Genomic DNA, 17,712 nt, shown 5'->3' with positions numbered 1-17,712 from the left:
CATCGTATAATCCTCAATCACTTTGTCTTGATATGAACCTTAATAAGGTTTTTATTAAACCAGGGTTTTCAATCTCTTGCGATCCGTCATCGGATGCAGATTTATAACTTTGGACACTCGTTCACCAGTGTCTTTTACATAAATCAAACACGGTTATGTAAATTGAAATGTATAACCTCAAACTTCTAATACTGATCAAAAAGTTAACTGTTCCCATTTGGATTATTGCAAAATACACAGAAAAATACTACTGAAGTTCTTTTGAAGTTAGCATTTTTCCATCTATCTGGGTAGAGGAGCAGCATTTTGGCCATGCCCACCCCCTGCCCTTTCCTTCCTACTCCTAGTTAATTTAAGGGTGTCCGAGCATTGCCCCATCTCCACAGAGGAACTATAATAGCCCCTTGTGAAGCAAGTTTTTTCTTGTGTGACTAGCCTCTCCTTCACACTGGGCTAGTCTCTATGTGAAGCCATTGGCCCAGAAGAGGGGAAGCTCTGGGTAGCCTTTGGTTGGACATTCCCAGGTATGCTGGTCATCACCATGGAAGCCAATAAAATGTACCTGATGGTCAGACTGTTCCATTGGTGGCCACTTTGGTCTACTTTCCAAAAGATGCACCAGAATGACATGATTACAATGAGCAGTATGCTGGACTCTTGCTGTATCAATGAGGTGCCTACAGATTTACGGTTCGCTTCTTGCTATTTTTTTAGTATATTGCAACCACATTATATTAACACTTGAATTACGCTTCATGTTGAGTAGGAATCCACTAATCAATTTAGCAACAAGCATTAAGCTATGTTGGCTAGATATATCAGTCATTTAAAAAGTTGGCAAGTCTGGATTGGCCACTAGGCAAACTGGGCATTTTGCTCGATAGGGTGGTACCCAATTGGTATTTCCACTTGTCGAAAGATCCCATCCTTTAGGGTACGGCACTGGCTGGATACGCTCAGCTGCATACTGCAAATGTGCAAGATCTTAGCATTCTGCCACATGTATCTATCAGGCTTTCACACCTACACCATTTATTGGCCACTGACCTTAAAGAGCCAGGGTGGATTTCAATTCCCACTCCGTCCCAGGTAGTTGGCATAAATAATCCTAAAAAATAGTTTCTGTGGGTAAAACTGTAAAAATTACTATATTTATGCATTCTCACCAGGTCTTCTTTACATTAAGGGCAAAAGGAGTTCAAAACAATTCTGATTTGGCCACAATGTGAAAAGGACATCTGTAATTCATTGTACAAATCAGTAGAGTACAAATCCATTGCAGTAATTCTCTCTTGAGTTGTGGTTGATTTCCTGTTTTGAAGGTTCCCTTGGTATCTAACACATTGGACTGCTAAACACCAGCTGCTCCAAATGAGTCACATTTACAGTATCTTTGATCAGTTATCTAGTCGCGATTAACCAATTTTAAGGTAATTGTTGGAAAAATATTTTTGTGTTTATAGAAAGCTGAACAAACATTTATAAAACAAGTTTTGGTTTAATACAGAAATATGTGCTGCAGGCTAAGGATTACAAAGATAATTTATTTCAAAAATGTTTTTATGAATTCTGAGTTCTGATGAGCATGACCCATATATTTATCTGGACCAATCACGATACGTGGCATGTAATATGTTACAGATTTCTAAGCCAAGTAACATGAGCCACTATTACAACTGCAGAGTGGTATCAGGGGGCATCTGGTAGATTATATTGAATATATATATGAATATATTGTTACACTAACCTACGATGCAGAGCCACCAAAAAAATAGTTTAATGCAGTACTATTATATGTATGTATGTATATATATATAGATATATATATATATATAAATATTTCAGTCAGGTACGGCAGATCAGAGTGGCGGCAGATCAATAACTGCCCCATATTGGGCTTGGCAGTGAAGATCTCTTCCAGAACTGATTGTCTTTACATTTTCCTACCTGTAATCCGTGTGCATCACATATAGTGTAAAAGCTGTGATATGAGGTTTGTATGATTTTAGTGCTAGCAAGAACCACAATGGAGGAAATTATATAGGTCCATGCAGTAAGAGGTACTCATCTTTACTCTATCTTCACTGAAAAGTTTCCTCGTTTGTGCCTCAAGTGCCTCACTTGAAAGATACATCAAGGTGTTGAAGGTGGCTGGCGGGGCATATATTTACGAGTACATATCTATAAAGTGAGATGAAAGTTTATTTATGTTATAGTTTTATTTTGTTCATAAAAAAGAGAATTTATCAATATGAGAGGCAGGTATAATTGCAGACATATTCCTTCAACAGGGAACTAGGTTGGCCAGCTGGAGCCTTAATAATCTTTGTTTACAACATATAAATATTCTCTTAAGTGTGAACAATAGCTATTTTTACTTAGCTCTCCATCCTGAAGAACCAATACACTCTGGTTTGACGCCATTAATGACTGATTTGTAGGGCGAGAAAATAAAGTTTGGTAAGCTTTCTTCTTTGTTTTACTATGGGTAGGGAGTCCGACCCAATGGATACCATTGGCATTTGGATATCCCTACAGACTGTATAGCCTATCTCGTGTTACCTGCCTGTCAGTTACGTTTCAAGATTTCAGTCAGGTTTGTTTTATAAGAACAAGTTATATGCATGTGTAATAGTTTATTTGTTTTATTCTAATTTGTCACAGTAATAAAGCGCTCTGGCCTTATACTTTCCAACAACCTCATGTGTCTGGTGTTTCTATTCAGGTGTATTATATTTGTCAAGCTGCATGAATATATAGTCAAGTCCTCTTGTAGTTCAACTTTACCTGTTTGTGCAAATTCCTTGTTTATCTCTGGTCCCACCATACCGTCTCCTGTTCCCCTGAGCTATTCAACCTGATAATTGACCTCGGCTTTCTCATCATATATGAAGCTGCACACCCAGCTCTCACCTTTGGACTGTGTTTGACATTGTTTATGGATTCTCCTTAACAATACCTTGTTTGGATTTGCAGCTAGGTTATTATCTGCTACTCAAGACATTGATCCTCTATTGACCTCTTTTATAATGGAATGTTGTACAGGTGTGGATCTCTCTTGCATCTGAACTCCAGATCTACCTGCAGACCTTACAATATCCAACATGATAAAAACTATAAGCTAAAACAAATTGGAAGAGGAACTGGCTGGGGCAATAAAGTCATCCTAGGTCAGTTCTATGTTACATGAATAGCTCATGTAACAGCAGCATTAGCCTAGTACTTCAAAATGGTTACTTGCCCATGCTCAAAGCATCAATCATCAAATAAGGGCTTTGTTATTCAGAAATCTCTAAAGAATAAGACAAGAAAAAATAGTAGAACTTACTCATGTTAAAAATATTTAATAAAGTACATTATTCTTAAAATAGACAGATATATTACACATTCCTGAGACAATGAGTCCATAGACACAGCGTGAAGTCCACAGAATCACCATCAGCCATTTCTAGTCCAGATAATGGGGTTTGGCTTACAGCATGACTGCAGGTATTGTATTCTACACCAAATGGCAAATAACGTATTTTCCCTTTTTTCTGTTTATTATTCATCATTTTAAAAATGTTTAAAAAGAGAACAAAAGAGGAAAATACATAATCAGGAGAAAGGCATAAGGGGAACACAATTTGCATCTGATTAATTCCCTTTTTTGTTGGCTCTTATTTACTACATAGCAATGCATTTAAATTAATGTGTCATCCCAACATCCTATATTGACATATGCCACCAACATTCGTGACACATAAAGCAACAGAGTGGTACAGTACCTCCACTACCACAGGGTAAACACAAGGGAAGGGGCTACAGAACCTTCTTGGTCCCAGTCATAACAGTGCATGACTGGATATGAGGGATGAAGGAGAGAACCGTGTGTGACACAAAGACAGCTAACTTGGTCTGCCGGGTAGACTGTGGAATTCTGAAGAGCAAGGCAGATATCCAAATAGAGGAGATGGGGGAATAACAAGAAGCTCAGTCTGCTAGATTTTGAGCTTTAGGTAGTGGAATCCCATCCTGGGTGTGAGATCTTAGAGACAGTAGATAGGTTAATATATCCTCGGCGTAGAGATTGTATTGGGGTCCAAAAAGAGATTAGTTACCCAAGATAAGAGGTATAGATAGAGAACAGTAGTATTTGGGCCAGGAGAGAACCGTGTCACAGATGCCTTAAGAACAATCGCCTTGCAGGAGAAGGGGCAGGTCCACAGTGTCAAAGTCGGTACAAATATAATAAGCAATGAGAAATGACCTTTTTGTTTTGGAAGATGGGCAAGACAGGTTTGTAAATGTATGACACCGAGAGGACTCCTGGTAGAATATACAATTATTTTGGTAATTGTTAAACAATTTTTTTAGCACACAGATAATGCTTATTCCTGGACAAAACTCCAACCAATATGAGAATTATATGATGTCTTCTGACAGATTTAATGTGATCTGATATAAAAGGCTGCAGGCCCACAAAGTAGTGAAACAAATTGAAATCTTTAATGGCAATGAGGCACTTAGGTACCAGATACACAAACATCCAAATCTTTCCTGACAACTGCCACAAGCAGCTTGTGCAAAAAAAATGTTAAACATGAAACAATAACCATTTCTGACACACGTATTTTTAATTCTGAAGTGGATAACTGAATTCTGCACCCACATGCCTCAACTGTATCACTTACTATTTTATGAACAGGGAACACAATGGCTTTTCATCTCAAACTGCCCAATATAACCTGTGGGAGTAATCTGAGATAAAATAAGTGATACATTTATTACAGGCAATAAAATCCAAGCCTTAGCATATAGAAGGGATTTATTGCTTCATTGTTTTTTTCAGTTGAGTATAACAAAATTAATGAAAAAACTATTTGTATATTATTTCCCTCTCTCTGTAACCCTGGCTGCAGCAGAGGACATAATTGTTAACATAGGCTAATTACATGCATTTTAACCCCTTCGAGACAAAGGCTGATTTTACTTTTTGTACCCTTTGTGACAATGGCCTTTTTAAAATTTCTGCGCTGCTTGTGTTTAGCTGTAATTTTCTTCTTTCCCGTTTACTGAACCCACACACATTGTTTTGATTGTATCATATTATTTACTATTAAAAAAATTATAAAATATGGTGAAAAATTTAGAAAAAAATGACTGTTTCTAACTTTTAGTTGAAAAATCTTTTACTCATCTATAAAAGGTAATGAAAAAACCTGCTAAATAGATTCTACTATTTGTCCTGAGTTTAGAAATACCCAATGTTTTTATGTTTTTTTGCTTTTTTCTACCCATTATGGGGCAATAAGTACAGGTAGCGTTTTGCTATTTCAAAGCCATTTTTTCCAAATCTGGTAATTCTTCCCCCCATGTGCCATTTCGGGTAACTTTGAACCCGGCCAATGCAATTTACCCCATCAAGTCATATATTTTTGAAAACTAGACAGCCCAGGGTATTCCAAATGCTAGTATTTTAACTCTTTCCATGCACCATATCTACCACCAGTCTTTGTCAAACTTTATGGTAGTCATTTTTTTGCATTTGTTTTGTCATACACATTTTACTTCAGGTATGAATTAAAATGTTCTAGTTTATGTCACTATCACAAAACACCCCAATATGTGTTCAGCAACATCTCCTGAGCGCAGCGATACCCCACATGAATGATTTTGCCTGGCTGTTTGGGGGCAAAAGGGCCACATTTGGGGCATGCGCATTTTTCAATGTTGAACTTTGGCATTTGGGGATCCACTGCCCATGCCCTATTTGGTACATCTTTGAGCCGGGCCATTTCAGTGTGCCCAATAAACCCATATATTTTTGAAAACTAGACACCCCAGGGTATTTCAAATGCTAGTATTTTAACTCTTTCCATGCACCATATCTACCACCAGTCTTTGTCAAACTTTGTGGTAGTCATTTTTTTGCATTTGGTTTTCCACACACATTTTAATTCAGGTATGAATTAAAATGTTCTCGTATATGTCACTATCACAAAACACCCCAATATGTGTTCAGCAACATCTCCTGAGTACAGCGATACCTCACATGAATGATTTTGCCTGGCTGTTTTGGGGCAAAAGGGCCACATTTGGGGCATGCGCTTTTTTCAATGTTGAACTTTGGCATTTGGGATCCACTGCCCATGCCCTATTTGGTACATCTTTGAGCCAGGCCATTTCAGTGTGCCCAACAAAACCATATATTTTTCAAAACTAGACACCACAGGGTATTTTAAATGCTGGTATTTTAACTCTTTGCATGCACATATTTTACCACCAGCATTTTTTCAAAGTTTGCAGTAATATTTTTGTGTGTGTATTTTTCCCACACACACCTACTTTATGTATGAATTTACAGCTCCTGGTATATGCCGCTGTCACACGACACCCCATAATGTGTTCAGCAACATCTCCTGAGTGCAGTGATACCCCACATGCATGGGTGTGTCATTTTTTGGGGGAACTAAAAGGCCACATTTGGTACGTGTGCATTTTTCTAATTGGAAATTAGATGTGTGGCCATCCTTCCCCCCGTGTTAATTGGGACGTTGTTGAACCTGGCCCATTCAATTTACCCCATCAAATCATACATTTTTTTAAAGTAGACACCCCACGGGCATTTAATATGCCAGTATTTTAACTCTTTCCATGCGAGAATTGTTTTAAGCTAATATGCTAATTTTAAGACTTGCTCACAAAAATATATTTTTTATATATATATATATTTTTTTTGTATTATTTTTTTTTTTAAAAAATTTAACATTTTTTTTCAACTTGGAGGTTCCCCTGATAGTGACATCAGTGGGAAATGATTTTTACATTTTACTGTTTTTTTACAATTTTTTTCTAATTATTATTAATTTTATTTTATTTTTTAATTTATTTTTACTAATCACACTGTGATTAGAAAGCTGGGCTCCATTGACTTGCATGGTGAATGCAGTACCTGTATTCAACCTGCAAGTGGAGCCAAAGTTCTCTAGATGGTCTGGACCATCTAGCGAACTTTTAAAATTTGTGGTTCCTGTTACAGGACGGCGGCCATCTTCCTTGATGGCGAAGATTGCCGGCAGCTGCGGCTGTGACCGCTCTCCGGAGCGGTCACAGCCCATCAAAAGGTTAGTGTTTGGTGTCGCTGGATACCTCCTGATCGAGGCATTCCAGCGACACCATTTAAGTTTAGGAGGCGATCGTCGATCGCCTCCTAAACGCTTTTAAAACGGGCGTCCGCCGCCATACAAAGTATGGCGGATGTTGACGCCCCGTGGAGGGGCCAGAGATGGCCCCTTCGTGCCGATCGCGGCGTTGCTGAATGCCTCGAGGTCGAGGCATTCAGCAACGCTTTTTGGGTGCAGAAAGCGATAGTAGATCGCTTTCTGCACCCGTTTAAAGACGTGCCGGTCCTGGCACGTCAATTGTCGTAAAGCACATGCTTTTCCGTGCCGTGCCAGGACCGGCAATTGTCATTAAGGGGTTAAACGAAGTGTGAGTCATAAATAAAGTACCCCAACTCTGGTTTCTATATGCCATTTATGAAGACCATTCTTAGTGTCAGGCAACTCTGGAAACTGTCTAAGGAACTCTGACCAGAGTAGTAACTAAAGACTGCACACAAGAGAAGGCTGCCACTTTCTGCCCCAAGAAACAGGTACAATTTTGGCACCCTTATTCAGAGCCTTTCCTTATACCTGCTGGCCATGTAATGTCGCATTATGTGACCGCACTGTGCTCCCTCCTCTGAAAATGGACTGGTCCAAGTTTTGGATGGCCCAGGGACAGCTCCGTTGTTGACAAGAGGTCTATGCCTATATAAATCTGAAAGATACATGGCACGTGGAGTGCAGGCAACAAAGTGGCATCTTGCCTGAGGGATCTTTTTTGTCAAGAGCCGGTGCTGCCCATTATAATACAGCACTGACCAGGTTTATTCTCTTCTACTTCTCTGCCTAAACTTTTGCTTCACTTAGTCCGCCAATATGCATCTCCCAACAATGTTTTCCTAGACAAAAATAAAAAAAAGTTATTTAAAATACAGCCAACACACTTAATCTTCATGTTGTATGTAAGCACCACAAATAGTTACTTATGCATAATATACTTTACTTAGTCATTTTGTGTTTTGAAGTGAAAGTTCCTTATGTTATTTTCATAGTCAAATACTGTCTACTTAATGAGATACAATATATAACACAACTTCAGTGATTAAAATAATTTGATAACTATATATAGAGCAAAGCACAGTACATAAAAATTGAAAACCTGGTCCCCAATGAAGTATAAATAATTTAAGGAATAGTGGCTTCCGCATCGTGCATGTAACAAAGGATGTTATAGAAAACATTCAACTCCCCCTTTAATTATAAGCTATACTATAATGTGACAATATATGTATATTAATTACTAGAATTAAGAATATTTACTTTTGTGGGTGAGCCACGAGTTTGGGAATAGAGTCAACAAATGTCTGCAACATTTTCATGAAATTACTTTAGTAAATCAGTATACTGCCAACGCTGTTAGGCGTTCCCATGTAATGTTTACATTGACAGAGTTTCTTTCTAGTGGTTTTTGTGTTTTTGTTCATGCTTTTTTATTTTTTTATTTTTAATTACTATTGATATTAATTACTATAAAAAAAATTGTGTGATTGGAGAACATTTTCAATCATGGTTTGTAATTAACCAGATGAACCAGTGGGATTGCAAAGGGGCATATGGAGAACATACTTTAACTACAAGAAAGAAAATGTTTATGAATTACAGTTCTTTTAATACCCCATTAATTTTATTCTCGTTCTTAGTGATGAAAACCAGCTTTTCAGAAGTTATCATAAAATAACTTGAGTCAGACTGGGTATGTTTACTTTTATGTTATAGGGTGTGAGGTTTTACGGTCAGTTCCTTATACACGGCCGAAAAGTTTAATATAAAGAAAAAACTATTTTATTGAAATGGAAGGTATTAACCCATTCTGATAACATAATTCATTAGTTCAAGAAATTATTATAATGCAATGTTCATCGAGAAAATTTCTCCTTCCCCAATTGTAATGTCTGGGATTTAAAGATATTATCAGCACTACAGTCATTCGTTATTAGGACCATAGAGTCAGTATAAGGAAACTAGATTCTGGTTCTTTGGATGTTTCTGTTTGCATTTATCAACAGGCAAAATAGTAACCTACATTAAATGAAATAAAATCACAGCAGCACCCAAGATCTCAGCTATAGGTAAACTGTTGTTATTACATCAAGGTCTATTAAGTATAATTTAAGATGTCAGAGGTGTGACAAAGGGGACTTGAATCATTTCACCTAGTGAGTTTCCATTGAGATTATTTGTTGATGAATAGCTGTTGGTTGTCAGTCAAGTTGGTGATATAATTCAAGTTGAGTTGATGGTTGAATCTTTCAGTCAATTGAGTTTAATGATTTCTGAGACAATTCAATTGGAGTACTTTTTCAGCTCAACTACTGACTTGACTCAAATTCTTGTGAATAGGTAAGATACTATGTTTTTCAAACTAACTCTCTGTAAGATGGCAGAAACGTTGTGTATTTATATAGCACCTTTCTCCCAGTGGGACTTGGTAGTCAAGTTGATGAAGTGGTTCAATCCTGCCAAAAACTGTCCATAACCCTATCCAGAAACTGTCCATAACCCCATGTTTCTGGGAATTTACGCAATGAACCACAATATATATACAATAGACCCTTTTCTTAAATTTAACCCCTTAAGGACCAGGCTGTGTTTTACCTTTTGTACCATTGGGACCGAGGCTGTTTCAACACTTTTGCAGTGTTCGTGTTTAGATGTAATTTTCTCCTCACTCATTTAGTGAACCCACACAAATTATATGTTGTTTTTTTCAGGACAAGAAGGGCTTTCTTCAGATACCATTGTTTTGATCATATTATCTAATTTCCCATTAAAAAAAATATATATATATGATGAAAAATTAAAAAAAAAACACATTTTCTGACTTTTACCCCAAAAATCTTTTACTCATCCAAAAAAGCTAATGAAAAAACCTACTAAATATATTCTACTATTTGTCCTGAGTTTAGAAATACCCAATGTTTTTAAGTTTTTTTGCTTTTTTCTGCACGTTATGGAGCATTAAGTACAAGTAGCGTTTTGCTATTTCAAAACCATTTTTTCCAAATCTGGTAATTCTTCCCCCCATGTGCCATTTCGGGTATCTTTGAAGCCGGCCAATGCAATTTACCCAATCAAATCATATATTTTTGAAAACTAGACACCAAGGTATTTCAAATGCTAGAATTTTAACTCTTTCCATGCATGAGATTCTACCACCAGTCTTTGTCAAACTTTGTGGTAGTAATTTATTTTGTGTTTTTTATCGCTAAAATTGCTCTTCAGGTATGGATTTACAGCTCCTGGTATACATCACTTTCAAACAACACCACAATATGTGTTCAGCAACATCTCCCGAGTACAGTCATACCCCCCATGCATGGGTTTGTCGGGTTGTTTGGGAGGTAAAACGCCACATTTAGGAAGTGCACATTTTTTAACTTGGAACTTTTACATCTGGTCATTCTGCCCCCATGTCCTAATAGGACCATCTTTGAAGCCGGCTAATTCAATTTACCCCAAAGCTAGACACCCCAAGGTATTTCAAATGCTAGTATTTTAACCCTTTCCATGCATGAGATTCTACCACCAGCCTTTGCCACACTTTGGGGTAGTATTTTTTTGGTATTTTTTTTACACAAGTTGTACTTTGGGTATAAATTTATAGCTCCAGGTATACGTCACTATCAAACAACACCCTAATATGTGTTCAACAACATCTCTTGAGTACAGTGATACCACCCATGCATGGGTTTGACTGCTGTTTGGGGTTAAAAGGCCACATTTGGGAATTGCGCTTTTTTTTCCCTATTTTGGTCAGTCTGTGCCTATGCCCTATCTTTGAGCCCAGCCACTACAATTTACCACATCAAACCATATATTTTTGAAAACTAGACACCCCGAGGTACTTAAAATGGTAGTATTTAACCCTTTCCATGCATCAGATTCTACCACCAGCCTTTGCCACACTTTGTGGTAGTATTTTTTTTTGGTATTTTTTTCACACAAATTGTACTTTAGGTATAAATTTATAGCTCCAGGTATACATCACTATCAAACAACACCCCAATGTGTGTTCAGGAACATCTCCCGAGTGCAGTCATACCCCACATGTATGGGTTTGTCTGGTGTTTGGGGTTAAAATGCCACATTTTGGAAGTGCGCTTTTCCCCCCCCATTTCGGTCTGTCTGTGCCTATGCCCTATCTTTGAGCCCGGCCACTCCAATTTACCCCATCAAACCATTAATTTTTTTTAATTAGACACCCCTTGGGTATTTGAAATGCTTTTATTTAAATTGTCAGGATTTTGGGGAAGATACAGCGCTAATTTTAGCATTTGCTCATAATAATAAACTTAATTTTTTTATTTTATTCTTTTTGGACTTTTTTTTTACATTTTGCTGGAACTGGATAGTTCCTCTGATTCATAATAATTTTTAAATGTTACCATGTTTTTTTTAAGCTTTTTTTTTTTTCATTATTTTTTTTATATATTTTACTAATCACATAGTGATTAGAAAGCTGGGCTCAATTGACTTGTATGGTTGAATGCAGTACCTGTATTCAACCTGCAAGTGGAGCCAGAGTTCTCTAGAGGGTCTGGAGACCATCTAGTGAACTTTTTCAACTTTATAATTTTTTTTCCCGGGCGGCCGCCATCTTGCGGATGGCCAAGATCACCGGCAGTAGCGGCTCTGACCGCTCTCCGGAGTGGTCACAGCCCGTCCTGGGGTAAGTGTTTGGTGTCGCTGAATGCCTCCTGATCGAGGCATTCCAGCGACACCATTGAAGTTTAGGAGATGATCGTTGATCGCCTCCTAAACGCTTTTAAAACGGGCGTCCGCCGCCATACAATGTATGACATGGCCCATGATGCCGATCTCGGTGTTGCTGAATGCCTCGACATCGATTGATCGTTGATCACTTTCTAAGCTTGTTTAAGTCTCATGACGTGTCAGGCATGTCATAGGTCGTTAAGTGACCGTTTTGCATGACGTGCCTGACCCGACAATGGATGTTAAGGGGTTAATAAAACTATAGGTAGGTTTAGCATCAAAAGAGTTGTAGTTTCACAGTTGTTGAGCTACTGTGTGGCAGCCTAATACATGGTTGTAACAGTTAAAGGTTAATACAATTAGTTGAGAAAGAGTAGAATAGACTAATAAAGGGAAAGTAGTGTGCATGTGCAAAAAGAGCAGAATCAGGATAGACCATGGAGGAGGTGGGTGGCCTCACAAAATACTTTCTTTTAAGTGGGGATGTTAGGGACAGTAAACTGCCTCTTTAACAAACATATAAGGAATTTACATAAGTAATTTATTAGATCATTTTTAACCATTGGGTAATGAAAATGTAGACATAAGTAAAGGAAACCATTAATATATTTAGGCATTTTGCATAATGCATGCACGTAATGAGAATATATAGTGACCTTTGACTGGTTCTGTAGAGTACAAAAAATTATTCAGGGAGAATAATGGTTATATTTAAATGAACTACCTGTCTCATATTTATTATTACGTATTAGTTTTGTTTATTTTATTTCTAGACCAATTCAAAGAACAAATTAGTCTCAATGGGGTACATGTGTTAAGCCGAATCTTCTAAGAATAATACAACATATAAAATTACACCAGAACAGATGTCTGCATCTTGTGTAAACATACTCTGGTGGGGTTACTAGGGGTATCAAAAACCAAATGCTATACTTTAATGTTTGATGATGGCTCAATTTGAGAAAATGTTAATGATAAGTCTAAAAGCCTCTGCTATAGACCTTAAGGTGTAATTTCCAGGCCCGCAGTGTCAGTGAGGGATAATGATTGCCGCATGTTGCGGAACCAATTAGATCGTCGCTTCTTGGGACAGATGAGAGGTATGGACCAATCAGAATGCTGGAGCAATTGGTGCAGTGTCCATCAGAACACCAGCCATGTGCGCAGCCGCATACTATATTGTTATGTGAATCCTGAAAAAAGGAGGCTAAAATATCTGCTCTCAAGGTAAACGCATAAGGCGGTTATTTAATACAATATTATTATATCATAATATTATTTATTTTAATTTTGTAAGCATACAGTACATATTAAAGTAACTTTCCTTTAACACATTTTGTAACACATTATTGGTGGATTTCTTTAAAAAATATATTTTCATGTGGTTTCTACATTTTACTTAAATATGTTTGCTTTGCTTTTAAAGTGATAGATATAATATAATAAGTAATCCTTCAAACATCAGGACACTGGATTGTTGATCCGCAGCCAAACACTGCACCTGGAAGAATTCAGAGATAATACTGCTCGAACAGAGCACAATGACAAGTTAATGGTCTCCTGCTGTGGCATTTATAGAAAATAAATGCTGAGCAATGGCTGGGCCATTTATTTTCAAAGCGGGAGACTAGTATTATCCCATCACAATGCAATGACACTGACAATCACTTCCTCTTTGTGTCAATTTATTAACAAAGTACACTTAATGAAATCTTTCGAAAGTTGCCCATTTTCAAGTTTAGCAAGGAAAATAAATATCTTTATTCAAAGTCCATTGAATGCACAATGGAAGACGGTTTACTGCAAAGTGCACCCGTTTTAAAATAATAATAATAATAATATTCTACAGGAACTCTTTTATTATGTAGAATTGTAGAATTTAATACATGAGGTTGTTGGCTACATTTTCCACAACACTTCTCAAAGCTTAAAGTTTACTATCAGATTGCAGCAAAATGAAAGGCAAACTGTTTTTAATTATGTTTGGTTGACTTTGATATATTAACCACTTCAAGACCAAGGGTATTTTACACCCAGAATACTGGAGCTTTATTTGTAATTTGTATTTAACCAAAATTGCCCTTTTTCGTGTTTAGTATATTGTTTTTTTAAGGACTAGCTACATTCCTACACATACATATAACATAATATTTATATTAAAAAAACAGTATGACAATTGAAAAGAAACACAATATTGGTTAGAGTTTCTTTCATGGAAACTATTCTACTGCTGAAAAAAGCTATTTATATTTGGCAAAATTCCTAGCGTATAGTAATACCCTATACACATAGTACAAATTACATGCCAATGGTTGTTGAAGTTTATATATATAATAATACATATGGTTGTTAAGGGGTTGATTAAATCAAAGAAAAAGCTGTAAAATGGTAAATTAATTATTCTATATACCAACATTTTCATTTTAGTTTAAGGGATGTGGCTCAAGGTGTGAAAATGTGACATTGTAGCGTATTAGCAGCCAATTAGAAAATTAAGATGTATAGAAGAAGAAAATGCAATTTATTTCATATAATCAATTTAATTTATAATTTTCTATGTTTCAGTGTTAAAGAGAACATCAGTGCTTGGCAGATAGTATAAGATTTGGGAGTTAAGGATTGGGAGTACATCAGTACACTAAAAATAAAAGTAATCATACATTGGATGCCTGAAGCCACAATTTAGTGCCACTATTCATTTTTAATAAAATATGCAAATTGAAATAGATTAAATAATACAAAACCTTTACTTTTTCTCACTGATTTTTGGGCCTAGAAAGTTTTGTCCTCTAAAGTGACTACAAATTCAGGAGGGCGTGCCACGAAACAGAGGACCAAAGACACACACCAGGACAGGCTTTGCCACACCCTTGCATATTGATACCAACCAGACCCACATTATGTTTTTATGCCACCCATCCAGCCCCCCCCCCTTTAGTATCAAATCAGCCCTGGCACCCAGATTCCGTCCACAGAACCTGCCCAGCACTCAGATTAGAAGCAAATGACTTGCCATCCCTAAACAGCCTCCCTATGGCATCTTTGCCCCCAAACAGCCTGCTTGTGGCATCTTTGCCCCAAACAGCCTGCCCTTGGCATCTATGCCCCCCAAACAGCCTGCCTGTGGCATCTCTGCTCCCCAACAGCCTGCCCGTGGCATCTCTGCCCCAAACAACCTCCCTGTGCCATGCTATCACACATATTATTTAGTCACTCATTCAGATATTCATTCATTCATTCATTCATTCACAGATACTCATTAATCCCCTCATTCATATACTCATATATCTCACATACTCATTCATACAGCCTTCCCCACTCCCTTACCGTAACTGCAGGTGTCTCTGTGTCGCTCGGGGGGCCCACTGCATCCTTCTGTGTTGCTCGCACTCTTTGTGAACAAGTTCAACCTCTGTTTCACCACAGAGGTAAAGAAGGCACGCAGCAGGGTCATGTGACGTACGTGACTCCGCTGGCGGTAAAAGAGACATTGCTCCCATAGTGTGCGAGCAACACACAGGTAAGTAGCGGACCCCTGTGGAAGTGATCGCGGGCATCGCCCAGGCCCCCTAGAGTGGGGGGCCTGGTCGCAACCGCGGGCTCAAGGGGCAGCTGCCCCTTTTGCCTGCGTTAAAGATGGCCCTGACGGCCGAATCGGCCACGCTTAGGCCTAGTCAGTCTGGCCCTGACTGGGCTCCATCAGCCACTACGTTAATCCAGCCCTGCCTGTAGAACACTGTGACACAATCATATCCAGCAAAAATTCTGACATTCTAGGAAAAATGGACAGAAGAGGAAATGGGGATAGAGAGGTCAACTAGGAGTTGCACTTAAAGGTGACTAGATCTCTGATATAATATAGAACTGTTAACAATAATTAATTCCATTATAGTGTATCTCCCTATACCATTAAGGTGAGTGCAAGAAATAGGACCCCTTGGAAATAGTGTAAGATCCAGAAATAAAGAGCAAAAAATTGATTTAAAGTCAACATTTTAGAGTTTTACTTTTTATAATTTAGAATGATTTACACTATAGAGCTTTGCTTATTTATTTAAAATTGTATTCCTACTTAAGTAGTAATAAGTACAATATTTTTTAATATTTACTATTCATTTTATTAAAAAAATACTTATTTGCTGTGATTCTGACTGTTGAGTATAGATAAAAGATCTAACCATGGTCATGGTTATTGAGATGCAGAGCCAACAGATCCAGGGTAACATTTCATGGGGTCCTAGACAAGGTACCAATTTTGGGCCTCCTTCTCAATCACAATGTATACAGTGTAATTTATCCCTAACATACAAGACCCCAGCCGATAAACTTCTGCTTCTAGCCTGGGCTGCAGTCTGCAGTTTCAATGTAAAGAGTCTGCACCAGAGGCAGGTCACTCACACACATCACATGAATGTGTGATCTGGCCAAGTTCCTCACAAATACAATAGCAGAATCAGCTCCTAAGCAACCATTAACTATATATATATATACATATTGTATGCTTTCACATATCAGGCTATAATAATAACTATCATTTTTACTTAGGAGCTCTAAATATCAGGTAAATACAACCTCGGATGAACAACAACACATGACATATTACACCGTGTCATGATTTATTCAACAAAAATAAAGCAAAATGGAGAAACCATGTGTGAAAAAGTACACCATAAGTACACCGTATGATTCAAAAGCTTGTAGAACCACCTTAACAGCAATTACTTAATTATTTTCTGTATGACTTTATCAGTCTCTCACATTATTGTGAAGGAATTTTGGCCCACTCTTTAAAATGTTGCTTCAGTTCATTGAGGTTTGCAGGCATTTGTTTATGCACAGCTCTCTTAAGGTCTCGCCACAGCATTTTAATAGAGTTGAGGTCTGGACCTTGGGTCATTGCAACACCTTGATTCTTTTCTTTTTCAGACTTTCATCATTGTCCTGTTGCATGACACAATTTTTACCAAGTTTTAGCTGTCGGACAGATGGCTCTAGACTTTGGTATAAAGAGGAGTTTATGGCTGACTCAGCGACTGCAAGTATCCCAGGTCCTGTGGCTATAAAACAGGCCCAAATCATCATCCCTCTGCCACCTTGCTTGACGGTTGGTATAAGGTGTTTGTGCTGATGTGCTGTTTTTGGTTCACCAAATGTGGCGCTGTGCATTATGGCCAGGCATCGCCACTTTGGCCTCGTCTGTCCAAAGGACATTGTTCCAGAAACTATCCACTCAAGGGTCTTGAAAGTTTTCTTTTGAATAATCTTTCTTACTGTGGAATGATGGCCTTATAACCCTTCCCAGATTGATGGGCAGCAACAATTGCTCCTCTGAGATCATTGCTGATGTCTTTCCTCCTTGGCATTGTGTTAAAACACACCTGAATGCTCCAGACCAGGATGGCTTATATAGAGGTGGTCACACTTGCTGAAGATCAGTTAATCAAGAGCATTTGATTAGCACCACCTGTCTTAATTCATATGGAAGCAGTAAGGGCGTACTTAGTTTTTCACACAGGATTTCTCCATTTTGGCTTTATTTTTGTTGAATAAAACTTGACACTGTGTAATATGTCATGTGTTGTTGTTCATCTGAGGTTGTATTTGCCTAATTGTAGGGTGTACCTTGTTTTTCACACGACTGTGTGTATATATATATATATATATATATATATATATATATATATATGTGTGTGTGTGTATGTATATATATATATATATATATATATATATATGATAGCCTAAACAATAAATAAGTAATTTTTTGTAACAATCCAACGAAAAGCGTTTTTTAACCAATGTATCTTAATGTAAGTTACTATATCTTCCTCTCATACATACACAACAAGTTTAA

This window comes from Sceloporus occidentalis, unplaced genomic scaffold (genome assembly GCF_023333645.1).
Source record: "Sceloporus occidentalis isolate IW3139 unplaced genomic scaffold, rSceOcc1.0.p SCAF_23, whole genome shotgun sequence".
In the NCBI taxonomy this organism is placed as follows: domain Eukaryota; kingdom Metazoa; phylum Chordata; class Lepidosauria; order Squamata; family Phrynosomatidae; genus Sceloporus; species Sceloporus occidentalis.
The sequence above is the reverse complement of the archived record's forward strand: the minus strand, read 5'-3'. Positions refer to the sequence as shown.